Source organism: Spea bombifrons, chromosome 7, assembly GCF_027358695.1.
Source record: "Spea bombifrons isolate aSpeBom1 chromosome 7, aSpeBom1.2.pri, whole genome shotgun sequence".
Classification (NCBI taxonomy): domain Eukaryota; kingdom Metazoa; phylum Chordata; class Amphibia; order Anura; family Pelobatidae; genus Spea; species Spea bombifrons.
Genome location: NC_071093.1, coordinates 40,314,690 through 40,331,616, shown reverse-complemented (window position 1 = coordinate 40,331,616; position 16,927 = coordinate 40,314,690). Strand labels below are relative to the sequence as shown.

The 16,927-nt window shown below is 37.0% G+C and overlaps 1 protein-coding gene across 2 annotated transcripts in view; it reads right to left on the bottom strand.

The window, feature by feature from the left end:
- The window catches only part of ELFN1 (extracellular leucine rich repeat and fibronectin type III domain containing 1), a 186,769-nt gene that overhangs the window by 42,721 nt on the left and 127,121 nt on the right, over window positions 1-16,927 (bottom strand). For both annotated transcript variants that reach the window (XM_053472086.1, XM_053472087.1), the window contains one exon: window positions 3,092-3,181. The gene's annotated coding sequence lies outside the window, so the exon portion shown is untranslated. The remainder of the gene's footprint in view (window positions 1-3,091; window positions 3,182-16,927) is intronic.

Sequence of the window (16,927 nt, the reverse complement as noted above, 5' to 3'; positions counted from 1 at the left end):
TTCATGGAACTGACCCCAGGAAAGCCCTCTCTATTGGTGCCAAGATATGACGTCATTTCCTTGCACTCAGATGTAGGCAGCATGTAAGAACTGCAAGATGGCAGAAGAGCTGTTACTGGCCGGTGGACTGTCCCCTTTTTGAGCAAACAAAGGTAAGGGTGCGTGTGTGTGTGTTATATACGTGCGGTGAAATAATGGGTATGGGCGTGGTTTGGCTGGTAGGGTTTGGGAATGGTTTTGGTGATTTTTTTCTTTTTTTGGGGGGGGCAGCATTTCAGTCTTGGTGTCTTGGGTCGGACCTGTATACAGAATATGATCTCTAAAATGTAAATGTTTCTCTCTTATCAAGCAAGTGACCTATACAGCAGGTCCAGATGAAATGTAATTATAATATTCATTTATGATTCTGTGTGTCGATTTTTTTATGTGTAAACATAAAAATGCCATCCTAGGAACAGTATTTTTAACACACGACAAAAAAAAAAAACCTTCAGTTGATCTGGCAGTGATTCTTTAATCATATACCCTCGTACGTATGAACTTATTTTACAGTAAATTAATCTTTACAGAGTAAAACTATTATGTGAGCATATAAGAAATGGCAGCTATTAATTTATATATCTGCGGCACTAAAGGATGCAAATAGAATTTTGATTTTTTTTTTCTTTCTTTTTTTTTTTTTTTATGGATAGTGTTTGTGCTCTCTACAGTTCTTGTTTAAAAACCTCCAAATTGTAAGTTTTATAGCTTGTACGATCATTAAAAAGGGATTTCAATCTGCCACAGATGTTTTACAGTAAACCGTTTACAAAGGTTAAGAAAGACATTCTAATTGAAATTTGTGATCCAAATCTTCGCAGTATTTCTCAGTGAAAGAACTGTAATAATGCATGAACGTTCTCCGCCTCTGTCTCTCCTGTTCTAGAAGTGATAATGGAACTAGCTGCACACCCTAGGGCATATTTGAATAGAACCAAAAAAAAGCTTAGTTACTCACATATACCATTTCCCTCTGTATTGAGAGGCCAGTAGACCAATTTCTGCAAATCTTTTTGGTTGAGTCTTAAATTGGCGGCTGAGGGTACCCTGAACTGTTCTTCTTGGTACAGAAAGAAGAGAGAAGGTCAAGCGATGCCACGTAAGAACATATCAGCTTCCAGAACCCAAGAACACATGCTTACTAGCCTGACATTCTTTTATATTCCTGATATTTCATTTGGTCTACTGGTTGGGTTTTAGCAGCTACCAATCACCTGGACATTTTGGAAATGGGGTATCATTTTTCCTTCTACAGGGTCCATTACTTGGTTGTGCCTCCTATCTTTCCTCATATCAAATGAAGTCAATATACCATGTTTAAAATGATGATCAGAAAATAGATGCAGCCAAAGAAAGTTCAATCAGTTATAACCATCCCTGGGAACTTTTTGGGTCTGACAACCTGGAGGGATACGGATAGGAGGTCTCGCTAATGTCGCGGGACACACGCTTTTGTTGATGGGGAAGTAGGTGGGGAATAGGGCATGCCACAATGGTTCTCCTGCGACGCGGAGTTCCCCGTAAAAACCTGGAGACCCAGAGAAGCGGCACTTCACCCAAAGTCTCTGGGCAAAACCTGGAGAGTTCCGAGGTATGGTTATAACCTATATAGGCACTTTCAGAATTGGAACATTATGATGACTATTGTACCAGTAAGATGTTATTTGATGTTTAACATGTTTTAGCCAGACCTTACTTTTGAATGTATTGACAGGTACCATCTAGTCGCCCTAGGCTTGGGCTCCAGTCCCTCTACTGCATAACTGGAACATTGCCCAACTAATAAACCTTACATCACAGCATGTAACCCACACGTTATGTTCCGTGTCTCTGTTAAACAGGGAGAACCCCAAGCTGTACGTCTACAAGTAAACTCCAGTAAAGTTAGGGTTGGAAAACTAAGACAGATAAGAAAGTTGATTCAATTTTAATGATTATTCTCAGATTCTATCGCATCTAAAGGTTATATTTGTCAAGGCAAAGCCAGAGCAATTACTGTGCAAAGTTTTGAGTTTGGAGCAATCGGCAAAAATGTTCCACCGTGTTCTTAAACCGCTCCAAATGTTTGCTTCCATTTTCTTTCACTTCCGTTTTGACATCTATTATCCTAAATCGCAGAACGCACCTTTGTTAAATAAATTCTCACGCTGTGTTGGGTTACAAATGATCTGTTTCCTTGCTGGGACCACCACACAACGTCATTTTTCCCAGTTTGGCTACGGCCCCAACTTTTATTTGTTTTAACTTAATCCTACTTTAAAAAAAATATATCATCTATCCTTAAAAAATGCACATTTCGCATAAAAAATATTTGGGTTCAACAGAATTACAAAACTCTCTTGAGATTTTGATGCTTCCGCGCATTCCGTAGTTAGTTTTCGAAATGACTTGTTCCTTACAGTTGAGGCGTCAAAACGCTGCATTATTCATATAACAAGCGAAGACCAAATCAGACCACTTTAAATTATCTTTTACTGTCAGCGTATCCTGCCTAATAATAATGAAATATGCCGCGTCCGCACCTGAAACCTTCTATATCTCATCCAGGATTCACGTTTTTGACCCAGCAGGTGGTGATCTCATAAAATCTCCTGTTAAGTGACTCGGGCTTCTCCCTGATTGTGCGTTTGCGTCTCATAGCTACTCTTCGATTTTTCCTGTATTCTTCTAAGTGTTACTTCTAATAGGCAGGACATTCAACCCCTACTGTGTTCAGCAAGGTTTATGTTACCTTTCTCTAGCATTACAGAAAAATATGGTTTTAGCAATAAAATATGTTATGTTTCAGGATGTGAGTTACCCAGTTGAGACGATATACTGCAGATAAATACCAATATCTAACTGAACAGCAACCCTCACATAGATAGCAATTATGGAATAAAAATCAGTTGGTCTGCAAAAGCTATAAAAAAAAACCCCCGGCTTATTTTATATAGGAAAACAGTTTTTGTATTCTTATAGTTTGTAAATGATGGCATTAAATCAACCAGCGTCGTAATGCTTGAGTTGAGCTAACGCTCGTGGGTGTGTTTGAGGAGGAACCGTTTCGTACCTGCATCCTTCCCAGGAAGATCAGTAACATTTGATCCTGTTGGGTTTTCCTTCTTTGCTGTTGGGATGGAGAATGCTCTGAGTTCAGCCCCTACAGAAAGAAAGGAAAAAAGATTCCGGATATGAATTTTCACAGACCTCAAGGGAACAAAGAATCATAGAATTTGATGGCCGATAAGAACCACTTGGCCAACCTAACCTGCCATTTGTATACCAGCTGTTACACTGTACACCTCATTTGGTCCTTGGTCTTGTCTTATATTTAAGACATCCTTATGCCTATCCCATATATGTTTAAATGTCCTCACTGTATTCACCTCTGTTGCTGGAATGCTATTCTACTCAAACAACCATCCTCAGAGCAAAGAATTATTTTCTACATCAACTGAGTGGGAACTGAACTGAAAAGGATCAGCAACAAACCAGCTTACCATGCAGTCTAGGAAGACATCGTGGCTCACTTATGCCATTACAGAGAAAAATCACCATTATCATATCCAGATGATCCTACCCCCAAGGGCAACACAGAACCTTAACCCAAGGCAAATTTCCTCTTCACAATAGAACATTACATTTTGGTGTTTTTGGCTTGTCAGTTAGGATGTAATTGGCATCCCTCTAGGCACAACTGAGCAAGTAGGGTCACCCTAAGTACAATAGAGACCTCCTTGCTCACCTGCACCTTATTGATAAGGTAAGCAAAAGTGACCACATCCACCACATCCACCACATCCACCACATCCACCACATCCACCACATCCACCACATCCACCACATCCACCACATCCACCACATCCACCACACATGGGGCTATTGGTTCACTTATACAAAGGAAACCATCCATGTGTTTTTGTTGAGTTAGAACTGAGTCAAAACCTGACACACTCATGAGAGGGGATGCATTGTGGCGCAGGGTATTACGTTCTTGTGTGTTCTTGGTTGAGTTATTCTCGTCTTAGTCTCTGACCTTATATTTTCAGACCTAGTTCTCTAGCTCTAGGATTTTTTCTATCAAATATAATTCCAACCTGTGCTTAGTTTAGGTCCTTTGTGTATTTCTGTCATATATTTAATCTCTCATTATTATGTCTCGTTTTATTCCAGGTAGAATCCTTCCAGAGCAGACTTCCAACTCATTTATCCATCCTTTTTTTTCCCTGTACTCAGTGCCCAGCTATAGATAAAATTTTACAATTATTTTACATAATAATTACAAATATATACTGCTTCCACCTGACTCTCTCAGTCTGGTTTCGCATCTGCCCGCTGTTTGTGTTCACATCTTTAGTTTCATTATTTTTTTTAAACAAATCAGTAATAATAATAATGAATTTTCCATATTTTCCTATTTTTTTTTACAATTATTTTAATAGCTTAATCTTGTCTATCTTATCTATTACCATTTATGAAACGCAATGATTTTTTTAAGTGAGATCCACAATATTTTTGTATATTATATATGTATCATTTAGTTTTATGTATACTCTTGTATACTATTAATACTATTTTTTCCACTTTTTTTTGTTTTAATATATCTTTCTGACAAGGGGAAAAAAAGACATATTCAACGATTTTTTTTATGCAGTAGGACTTTTCAAAACTATTTTAAATGGAAAACTTTTTATCCCCCTTTTTATAATTTATTACTGATTATCTATATTTCATTGACTACGTGCACTTGGATTCCCAATTTACGCTACGAGAAGAGTGAGAAGCGTATTTTTAGAATACTGCTTTTTTGGCCTATAGTGTCCTGAACTGATGGAGCTTCTAAAATAATTATAGGCTGTCTCATTATAGGGCACTGATAGCTGTCACAATGCTGAAACCATTTTTTTTTATTCTTGCCAAGGCAAAACTTACTTGCCAGTTGCCATAATTCACACCATTTGATTTCAGCCCTCCAGGCTTCAGAATATAGACGGTAAGATGGAAAATATTTGGTGCTCATGATGGAATTGGCCAACTCTAAGATGGGTAATGAGACAGCTGCTCAAACAAGTCCTCATAATTATATTTTATGAAATGCAGTCTAAAGAAATGTTGACCCCGGTGCCCAAGTGATCTTTTGGATGTACATTAGGTTAAAACATGCATAATCAACAAGATTACCAAAATTACAAATTTTTATAATTATATTTTTGTGATTGGGGGTGAATGATGATTTATAAACCATTAATCCTATAGTATGTGCCAATATATGATGCTATAAATTTAATTAATGTTGGAAAACATTCTTAATATCCCACGGACGTCCCCGGTGCATTTGTAATGGGGACACCAAAACCATAACACATTTAAAGGGACCACTCTGCACATTAAAATGCATATGATGGCCGGGGAGCCCCTTTAAGGTATGTTTATTATGGTTTTATAGACAAAGACACTTTACGTTCACGTATTATATTCCTGGGTTGGAAAGTAAAATCCCCTATTTGCATTAGAATTTTTTTTTCTTCAAAAATCTAATTTCCAAGTAAAAAGGATGAACTCCCAGTCAAAAAATTGATATAAGGTATGTGTATGTGTATGTGTGTATATACAGTATATATATATATATATATATATATATATATTCATTCTCACACTATCTGTCGATTTGACATAAGGTATAAGTGCAGTAATTGTTTGTGTTCCCAGGAAACAGCACAAAAATTGTCAGAAATAAGAAGAAAAGGCAGGCTAAGATCTACCTAAAAATTAAATTGTATATTTATAGTTAATAGTGACCATCCACAGTATAGTTTTAAGGAAGTTTCACTGTACTAAAAGGGTGGTAGATAAGTGAAACAGCCTACCTGTAGATGTGGTAGAGGTTTACACAGCAGGGGGGATTTAAACATGTTAAATTATATATATTAGGCATATGGCTCCTGAATCTAAGACGAGAACATCTGATTAAGGTTTGAGTCTCTAAAGCAGAAAGAAAAAGGGCAGACCAGAAGGGGGCAGATTAATTTTATCATTCAATGATTTCAATAAAGGAAATATATAAAATTATAATAAACCGAATAATGATCTTCTTTCTATCGTACTGCACATTAACTTTCTTTCTTCCCTTTTGAGTGCATAGGTAATAAGAAACCCCGAGTTTCCTTTTACAAGATCGATACCGAGTCTACCTAGCGCGTTAGACAAGTTTTTACCATTACCCCGTGTTGGAGTATAGAGCTATTTTTTCATTAAATGAAAGCACGCTGCATTTTTGATGTTTATATATTCTCTTCCTAAATGGAATTCGGCTCAATAGAATTTCTAATGCTTTTCTGGCAGCGGTAGAAAGAACGGGCTTTTTATTTATTTATTTTTTTGGTGTCCTGCTCATCGGCGGGTATGTTTCACTGCGACTTGGCAGAGAACATTGCTTTGGTACCTCCATTATCTGTAATAGGGCTGGCAGCATATATTTTTCTTAATTTGTTGTATCAATTTTACAACCTTTCCTGTGATAATAATCTTAGCTCGGGCTGCGTAATTTACAATATTTCTGCCAAGCTAACAACCCACAGAGGATGCGCGGGATGCGACGCACTTAAAGTAAATGAAAGCAGAAACGCAACGGAGGTATAAATATGTTAAACATCTAAATATGTTTATGTCCCGTGAAAACGGATTTGCAATATTAGTAATCCCTGAGACACGTATTCGATAGGCCATGGTTAACCCTTCGCTTGCTGGGAGATTCCAGGTACGCTGCATTAAACCGATGAAGCCCAATGTGGCTGGGATTTAAAGGGCGACTGCAAGCAACATAAGCTCTGATTGAGTTTACTGAGAATTAGAAAATTAATAAGTACTCAGGGATAAATCCTATGTGTTTCAGTTTTAAAAATAGGTTTGATAAAAGAAAATTAGGTGTTTTTTTTCTTTCTTACGAGCTATTTCCCCGCCAGGCCTGGACTGAGCAAACGCCTGGTGGACCACTGGCTGAGAACGCTTCATACTCTGCAGTGAGTGGCCCTCGGCCAAATGTGGCTGGCCGCACTCGGCATGTGTTAACACACCCCGCACTTTAGGCAATATCATGTTATCTCTTGATTTTCGATGTGGAAGCTTTGTGGTCATTCAGTGCTTCTTTCTAATACCTCAAAGCTCTGGTTTGCTTCATTTACATGGTTATGTCCATACCTGGGAGCTTCTGGGCTCCGGCTACCCGGAGCCTTCCCTTGCGGGACGCGGCCAGGACTGCCTACTGCCGTCAGCCCACTGACGTCGGTGGCCGGTTCCATGACATCGGTGGGAGATCCCGCTGATGTCAGTGGGCGGTTACGTGAGGTCAGTGGGATGTCCTGGTGATGTCAGTGTGCAGTCCCGCTGATGTCTGGGGCGTTCCCACGAAAATACCCCCATTTAGAGGGAAAATGGGCAGGGAGCGGTGCGTGTCAAGGATGGATGGAGGATTCGGGTCTTGACCCGGAGAAGCAGTGCTTCACCCGGCAATCTCCGGGTCAAACCCAGAGAGTTCCTAGGTATGATTATGTCCCTAGCAGAACCGGCCCCAAGTTACCGCTTTCCTCACACACAATGTGAGGGCAATAGGTCTGGTGTCCTTTCATATTAATCAAAGAAATAGTTTGATTATTTACTATTAATTGCATGGGTCTCTAACATTTTTGGCGACATGTTACACATATGATGCATGTTAATGTGTAGATGGAATGTGTAGATTCATCTTCTTCTCCTGTAATATATATATATCTACAAATGCTGCATTAAGATAATGTCCTTAGCATATAATTTCACATTAAAATGTATTTATCACCAAATACCTAGAATGGCACAATTTTCCGAAAAGTCTCTCTTCTTTTGTAGGAAAACAATTATCTAATTGGCACGGTACGGTAGCCAACTATATGACTTTCATGTACTGTGTACATGCCCTGAGCTTTAGTTTAGGTTTTAGGTTTCCATGACAACTATGAAGGCTCTGTGGAATTAGCTCTAAAGGTTCATGTGGCATTTCAACTGTTAAAGGTACAGTCACAAAGAACGGAGCTTTAATATATGCACGGAAGGCTTTTGTGCTCTCAGAATCATAGGATTTCAGTGTCTCAGGGCAATGGTTCCTAAGGACCACCGGGGACCAAAAATGGGGATTGAATCAGGAAGCCATTAAAACTGTAAAGAACCCATAAATAAGTAATATTCTTTAGAGCCCAGATTTATATATAAATATGAAATGGCTAGATTCTGGATATAACTACAAATAATATAAAAGAAAGATAGCAACGCGGTACCCTTTCTGCTTCCGCATTAACTACCTGCCTTAAGACTTACAAATGTAGGACAATGGCGGCCCAGCTGAAAAATCACAATATTCTTAAAATATTGTAGTTATTTTCGGCTTTAAAATGTTGAATGGTATGGAAATCCAACAAGCTTTTTCATTGGTGCTTTCGTAATACTTAAAATTATACATGTTATGAAATGTGCCCCGTTGGCAATCAGTATGAACAGATTTAAATTTGTGCTTACTGGAAACGACATCAAAAGCAGATTGTCCTGCACTAATTAAGGAGGCATCTTAGGCACGTTATTTTACAACACTCAAAAACGCTAATGCTAATAAGATTATTAATTGGCCCACCCAGGATAACACTAGAGGGGGATGTTCATAAAGTAAGAAAAGTTTATTGCTTAAAAGTCTCTAGTTCAGTTGATGGATGTTCCGATATATTTTTAGATAGCATGGAAAGTCTTTATATTATAAGAATATTAAGCATTAGCCTCCACTTTTCTTTGAAATAAAGCTTCTATTTTCAGGCAATATTTATGTTTTGCAGTTCTGACATCACATCTGTCTCCATCAAACAAAAGAAAATCGCATTAGAATCCTATGAACCAAAACAGGAAGTCGTAAGGTACAGGAAGTCATAAGGTACAGGAAGTCGTAAGGTACTTCCTGCGCTCTGTATGAATGATTCAGTTTAAAAATGGCAGCTCCCATATACGACACTATATCACTTTTTATTTCAACATTGATCATTAAAGAGAAAAGCTAACTACTTATTATGTTGTGCGTAAATGTTTTGCTGATAATCAAAAATTACTAAAGTTTCATATTTTTGGATTTCCTAATTCTTGATGGTATCAATACAATTAGCACAGATTTGCATCTTATATGAAAAACATTCACTGGTGCTCCCAAGTGCTTTATCTTTTTATAAGATAATAGAATGAGAAATAAAAATAGCTAAAAAATAATAAAAAGTGGCTTTCCAGGTGGGTTGAAATGAAGAAGAACCTGTAGCCAAGTAGACAGCATGGACAAACATGTCCGAGTTTGGCTTTGCACTTATGACGTTAATATTGGGCAAAAGCCAAACTTTTTCTTCGTGTCTGGCCCAAAAAAAATGCTTAGTCTGATTTAAAGGAAATCTATGCCTATTTTTGCCTTAGTGGCATTAGAAACATTCCTATTAGTTTTCTGATAATTGGACTAAGTCATTTCCATCCATAAAACGAGAAGAAACCTTTATGTCTGGGCCAGTTAGATTAATTTCCCTTCCTTTAAAAAAAAAGCTGGCAACAATACACACACAAAAGGCTGGGGCCGCTGTACTGAATATTTTCTTCAATTTTCTATTAATTTTATTTTTATTTATAAGTATGCACCACATGATGCAAATCAGAAATTTGTATAAAATATATTTAACCTACAACAGAAAAAATTCAATAATTTCTCTTTTTAAATCAATTATTTTACTTATATCTGGTTCTGGTTTCTTTAGTCCAATTATTTCTGTTTGAAAGAAAGGATGGGAAAAAAAAGAAGAGCTAAACTAATTTGGTAAATAAAATCATTTTTTTTACTTAAACAATGTCGGCCGTAACATTAAAGATACAGTCAATACTTCTAATGTTCCTTCCAGCCAAAGATTCTAATGCGAACTCTGCTTTAATTAGTTTGCTGTGCAATTTTTATTCTTTTTTTTTCCTTTTTTTTTTTGAAGGACCCAATTTGCCTGGCTGTTTTGTTTGAAGTTTTGCAGGTTTTCCACTTATTTTGTTTTGAATGTGTGCTTGTGAAAAAGAAACATAACAGGCATTGCTATTAATTTGTTCTCTAGTGATTTCCTCAAAGGATTGGAGGATCAATGTCAAAGCTCTATCAAGTCCCAATGTGAATAAACAGCTTATGCTGGAGGATTAAATAAAAAAAAATATATATATATTTTTTTTCTCCCCAATGTTTTGTTATATTTATGTCTTGTTGGTTTAGGATTTAGCAAGGATTAAGAAGCAGTTCTCTCTAAAAATTTAAGGAAAGTATAATATTCTGGTAAAATGTGTCATTTTTATATATCGCACCCAATTTTGGTCTCCAAGGACCATTTAAAGGCTACTGAAATTAGGTTCCAAACTGTAAATTTTGAGCTTTTATTGTAGTTTTTTTATGTCCTGTCTTGCCGCTATTTACAAATCCTCCCTTAAATGTTTGAAATGGATTGAATAAATGATACGTAGTCAGCAGCCACATGCAAAACATTGCCCAGAATCCTCTGCTGTTGACAACATCATGAGATTCCATAGCAAACAATGGAAGTATCTTTATCTACTTAAGAAAGTCTCCTTTCTCCCTATAGCAACAAGAGAAACCTGAAAACTCAAATAAAATGGTTTCTTATTTGTGATTTTTCCCCCCAGCAGTTTATTATACTTTGTTGTATATGCTTTCTGTGTGTCTTTGTCCACTATAGAGAGTGTATATCGATACCAGCTGGGATATGATGTAATATCCCAGCGATCCGTGGCTCTTTAAAGAAGTCTATACAGGCTGTGGTGGCCCATAGCGGAAATAGGTTGGTTGGGCAGATCAAAGATGACTGGTTTTGCGGTGGGTGGGTGTTTGGGCTGGAGAAGCAAAACCATACAATTAGAAATTAGCTAAATATTTCACCTTCATCAAAAGGTAAATGAATGTCTTGCAGAACGTTGCTGGGGACACAGAAGATATTGACAGTGTACTGGATACAACTATCACTATCGTGAATGGCGGCCTTCTTAACCCAACACATAAGATTCCTACACTAAATTTGTTAATGGAGATTTTAAAGCTTTCTAGTCCATTCTGGGTAGATCCACAACTGGCCCATGACCCCCACTAATGGGAGCAGAAGGGTAGTTCCCGGAAACTGGGACTGCCCCACGGAAAGTGGGACACTTGGAAGGTATAAGAATGAGGAAATAAAGTGCATGCGGAGACATGTACCAAACGCTGCATACAGGTCGAAAAAAATGCTGTTTAAAAAAAACAACTAACACAAGATAAAGACAGATTTGTATGCAGAATTTTTGCAGTAATATAAGAAAATTGAGATGCATAGCAAAGTATTTAAAACCCTTTGAAATGCTTATTCCTTAGGCACTTAAAGTGTTAGACAGCTTTTAATTGAATTGATGTTAAATATACTAGGAATGCTTGAGCTACGGAGTCTTTCTATTAATCCAGCTAATGGGTAGATGCCGCAGTTGTAGCAGAAGTGCTGAGTCAGTATCGGATATATTTTTCCATTCCAAAAATAATACTTCAGCATTCTGACCGCTACCTCCCATCTGCTGGACATTCGAACCTAATACTATACCTGCCGACAATCAGGACTGCCACGTGGGCCAATTAAATGCATGAATGAAGACAGAAGGCAGCTTATCAGGTGGTGATCACCCAACCGCATGTGTGCAATAATGGCCGTTATTGAGTTTTGAAGCAGATAATTTTACTTGGGTCTTGCGCCCTACGTTTGTCAGGTCCATTTTAGAATATTTATGGCTAGAATTGTGTAATCCAGTGTTTTTTTTTGTTTTTGTTTTAATAAGGTTAAAGTAATCTGTTTTGGGGTTACAAACCAAATGTGAAATAAACTGGCCGGATGGGAGATAAAAGATATTTTAGAATGTCAGGAGTATAGGGAAGATTAATAACAGCAACAAGTCCAAAGAGACACACGAGGGGTTAACTAACTTAACTAGAATTAATCATAGGCAGAAATTGTGATCTCTAAAACATAACGTTTAATATACAATAATTAAAATGGCTATAGAAGAATATAAATAAAATATAAATATCCAACCACAAATAAGTATACCCTTATCCCGCTAAGGGCATGGAAAAATAGAAAGGAATCAATAATTCATTGGATACATAAACTGAAATGCACGTTAATGTTAATTATTATCTATTAAAATGTAGGTTTAAGAGATCACGATGTATGCCTCTTAGTGCAGGAAAGAAGACCAGTAGCAATGATCTAATATTCTCCTTTGTTGGTCTAATATTCCAGAATATTGTTTGGAATTTACAAAAGTCGCATTATTTCCGAGCCACAAACTTTTGCCAATTGGTTTTCTTATTTCCGACACATTCTAACTGACCATACCGTAAATGAGGTGGAGCTGTGGGTAATGGTTTGGCTGGAGGCAGCCGGAGTGACATTAACTGGTTAAATGTATCATAAATAAAAGAGTCCGAAACGTGGCTATATCAGCCTCACCTCTAACGCTGCTCAGCACACCCCTTGTCCATATGTTCCTAAAACACACGTAATCCTGAGTCAGGATTCTGCTCTAGTTGAAAGCATCAGCAAAATTAAAGGTTACTCGGGAGTAAATTTTATACGTTCAAGAGATGGTTCATTTAATGTCGAAAGGACACCGGATTTGTAACGTATATTTACAAGCAGAAGTGCTGTTGGTAAACTTATCTTTAGTTTTTATCATGCATGGCCTGAAACATCTTAAAAACTGGAATTGATACCAAAACATATAAAAATAACCAGTAATCTACAGAATTTATAATGCAAGATTATAAAAAAAATAGCTTTTTAATCTACTTCCATCATTCTATCTAGAGCCCCTTCGCATTGTCTGAGAAAGGGTCCTTTGTTAGCTCTAAAACGAGCCCAGCATCTCAGCATGGTCGGTCATCTGTCTTATGTGTGGCCCGGGTTCAGAGGTGACGTTAACGTGTCAATACGTTTTGTTCATTGTCCTGATCTGTAACCTCACCGTGAGAACTAACAAAGAAAACACACAGAGTGAGATTTTGCTTGATGTGATAAATCCCACCATAAATCCATATAATATTGACCCTCGGAAACAATTTTACTTAGGATACTAAAGGTGCTGTAGCTCGTTGAACATCACTACAAGAGTGGTGTGATTAAAGGGAAGATAATGAAGTCACTTCTATTTCCTCAGGCCTATCAATCTGATATGTATATTTATTAATTATTGAGGTTAAATATTATCTTCTAGAGTCGATGATGACAAATCTTCTATTGGAATATGGGCAGTGTGACACTATAGAGGAGACCAGTGGGTCAAAAGAAACGGGATTTAAAAATGCATGGGACAGGCGTATGGCTTCTGAATCTAAGATGAGACCAACGACTGATTAAGGTTTCAGGTAAAACAGACAGTCTAGATGGGTGGAATGGGTCTGATCTGATCCCGGCAAAACATTCTACCCAGTTTTGTTTTGTTTTTTAAAGCAACATGCATTTTTTCAGCTTGCTATCATCATTGTGGCCAATAAAGCCTTTTTTTAAATTATTTTTTAACTTCATAGCTGGCTCGCCATTTTACGTCTTGCATCGTCTGGGATATAAATTTAGCCTGTAAGGTTTTATTAAAACAGGAAAAATATTTTGGAGGTTGTGCTGGGACTGCCACCAAAACGCAGCTTTTTCTGATAATTATTTTTGTAATTATCACACAAATAGTAATTTGTGTCCATGCTGGGAGTCACATAGTTTAACAAGGTTAATACCTTATATTTTACACAATTAAGAATTATTTACTTTTTTTTGTTGGATTACAGCAGTTTTAATAATAATAATAATAATAAATATAACATATTATAACAAACACGCCTATAAACTATTATTTGTAGCACAATAATTATAACAAAAAATAATAATTATAATAATTAAAATAATACTCTCAGCAAGCTTTCCACTGTTAAAAATGAATACAGGTAATGCACCAGTATTTTGTTTATGATAATATAACACTCCATTAGAAACAATGAATGTCTAATTGCAAGGTAGGGAAAAAAATCATGTTCGCTAACTGAGAATGATTATCATTAAAATAGAAGTGGCGTGAACCATGAATATAAATATAGATTTTTGTCACTGGATATGAGGATCCACTTTGTACACATTGTAACCGAGTATATATTCTGCGGACCGACCCGCGTAGCGCTTTACTCTAGATAGCTGGTTCTTTGAAGCTATGAATACATTGAAATTCATTATATGAAAAAATTTATTCATTGCCGAGTGCAAGAATATGTTACGTTCAAAAAAGGCTATTATTGTGCTGTAATGAAATGATGTCAGAGAGGACAAATAAGAGCGCTATCCCAAAAACCCAAGCAGGTGCATGCAATTAGCGGGACAATACTTAACACGTCTCAACATGAATATGCGAGAAAGGCTATTATAATAATAAGACAAAAGTTGGTATAATCAAAGCACGCAGTCACAGCACAGATATAATACATGTCTGAACACAACAGATCCCAAAACTGTATACCGTTTAAAAGAAAATTTATTACGGATGATATAACAACATTATTATGGGGTACAGGATACATTTTTTTATATTTTTTTTTATTTATTTTTAGCACGAAGACCTTGCAGTTGGTTTCCCAATTCCCATTCTATATCTTAAAGGATTTTTGCGTTTGTTAATTATTTTACACACACATATCTACCACTTTTGTTTTATGGGGTGCGGTTAGAGGTGTGATTCTGGACGTGTCGGGACGTCCTTAAAACGCATGGGTCAAGGGACATGGTGTCTTCCCTCATATTGCCACGGGGTTCAGAACAGACGACCCGTGGCTTGAGGAAGGATCTGTGGGGGCAGTTGGGGGAGCTAGGGTAGTGACCCCCTTACATACCCCACAGGGCTTTATTGGTTGGATCATAGTTAATAATCTAATGTAAATGTCTAACTTGTATTTATAGAAGGTGTTTTTAAATTTTTGCCTCTTGTGAAACAAGTTATATGTAATAAGTGATCGTTGACCAAGGTACAATGACCAAGGAGCAGGGTGGAAAAGAGTAGTTTTCTTGGCACATGTAGAACATGGTGCCTCCTTTAAAATCATTGTGAAAACTAAATGAATAAACTTATCAGGGCAGGAAACCCTTGCTGGGTACTTGGCTGTAATGTTTTTGGATTTTGTAGTTGCGAATGGTGTAATTCCTTACATTTTTAGGTACCGTTGAGTCTATGTTAAGCGCCACTATTCAGCAGAAGCCAACAGGGAGCTTCAGCTACTCAACCAAGTTCAACTAAGTTTTAGCCATGAGTCCAAACTCAAGTCCATCTCTTCTGGAAGGACAATTCCCTTTGGTAATGGAAGTGGGTCCAATACGAGAAGATTGCATGATTATTAATGAGCATTAAGTTAAGAGTTTAAAATGTTGTTTATGTGATATATTTAACTGGGGTCTTATCTATAAAAAACTGAAGCAGCATTTCTAGATGTTGTGCTTTATATGTGGATGCTTTGTGAAGTTTTGCACCTATTCATATATTAAATCTTGGAGAGCGAGTGAATTATTAATGCATTTGATGATATTGCATTAGTTTGTATTCATGTATCCGTAGGCACTTTTAATCCCATGAAAGTCCAATGTAGAAAAAGAAATACCCACTGATATTAATTATTAATGGTAATTTCCTGAATGTCTAAATTTTTAAAAAATACAAATGAAGATAAAAGTGAACTTGAACACAAAACACAAAAGAAAAGATAAATAATGAGAAGCTATGAGGTATTTTAAACATATGCATTTTGAAGGGTAACTTTTCTTTATTATTAGAATTATATAAAACAATATTATTGTTATTTAAGGGTGTACGGTTTTTATTCAGACTACATTGTGAGAATAAAAAGTTTTTTTCAAGAATGTGGTAGCCTCTCAACCAAGATCAAGTCATCTCTAAACTAGAAATAAATTAGTATGCTTATCTAAATCTAGAAATGAGAATTCGCAAACAGGATGAAGTAGATGTAGACTCTGAACAAGAATAAACCTTAAGCCAGGACTAAGTATATTGTCAAGAATAATAAAATGGACTCAAAACCAAGAGAAGGTAAGCTTAACTAGGATAGGTTAGATGGTCAACCAGAACAAGGTAGAATGAGGTAGACCCCCAAGGAAATCACATGATGGAATTATGTTATTATGGAAATTATTACAGTATAGGTTCCAGAGCTAGACCTTGTGTCCACCCCACATATAGCCAGGGTCACCACGTTTCCTAACTGCCCTTCAAGTACACTTACTTTCTTACGGACGTTCGCAAGTGCATGGCCACAGAAGGTGGTACAGTATGACTCCACACACCACATGGACATCCTCTCCTGAGGCTGTCCACATGTCGCAACAGAGCCCACCATCATGCCGAAGCAATCTGGAAGGCCTGGTCAACGAAGCTGTTACCGGACCAGAAGGGACGCGGTTGGCAAAGAAGGCAGTTAGACTCATTCCGGCACAGTGTAGTCCTGAGACAGTGCCTTAAAATGGGTATAAAATGACATTCTACGTATAATGAAAATAGTGATGAAAATAACAAAAAATAATATGTGCGATCTGAGGTACATTAATGCGAGGATTTAATTGTTGTTTTTATAAAACTAATGTTTTGTTCATACATTCCTACTAATATACGTTATTGCGAAAACATACTAATCTTTGCGGGTTTGGTATATGGGTCATTTTTCTGCGATACCGTTTCATATCCTTTTCGCTCACTGAGCAATTGGACCACAATTAACCCTTTGTATATATATATATATATATATGTGTGTGTGTTT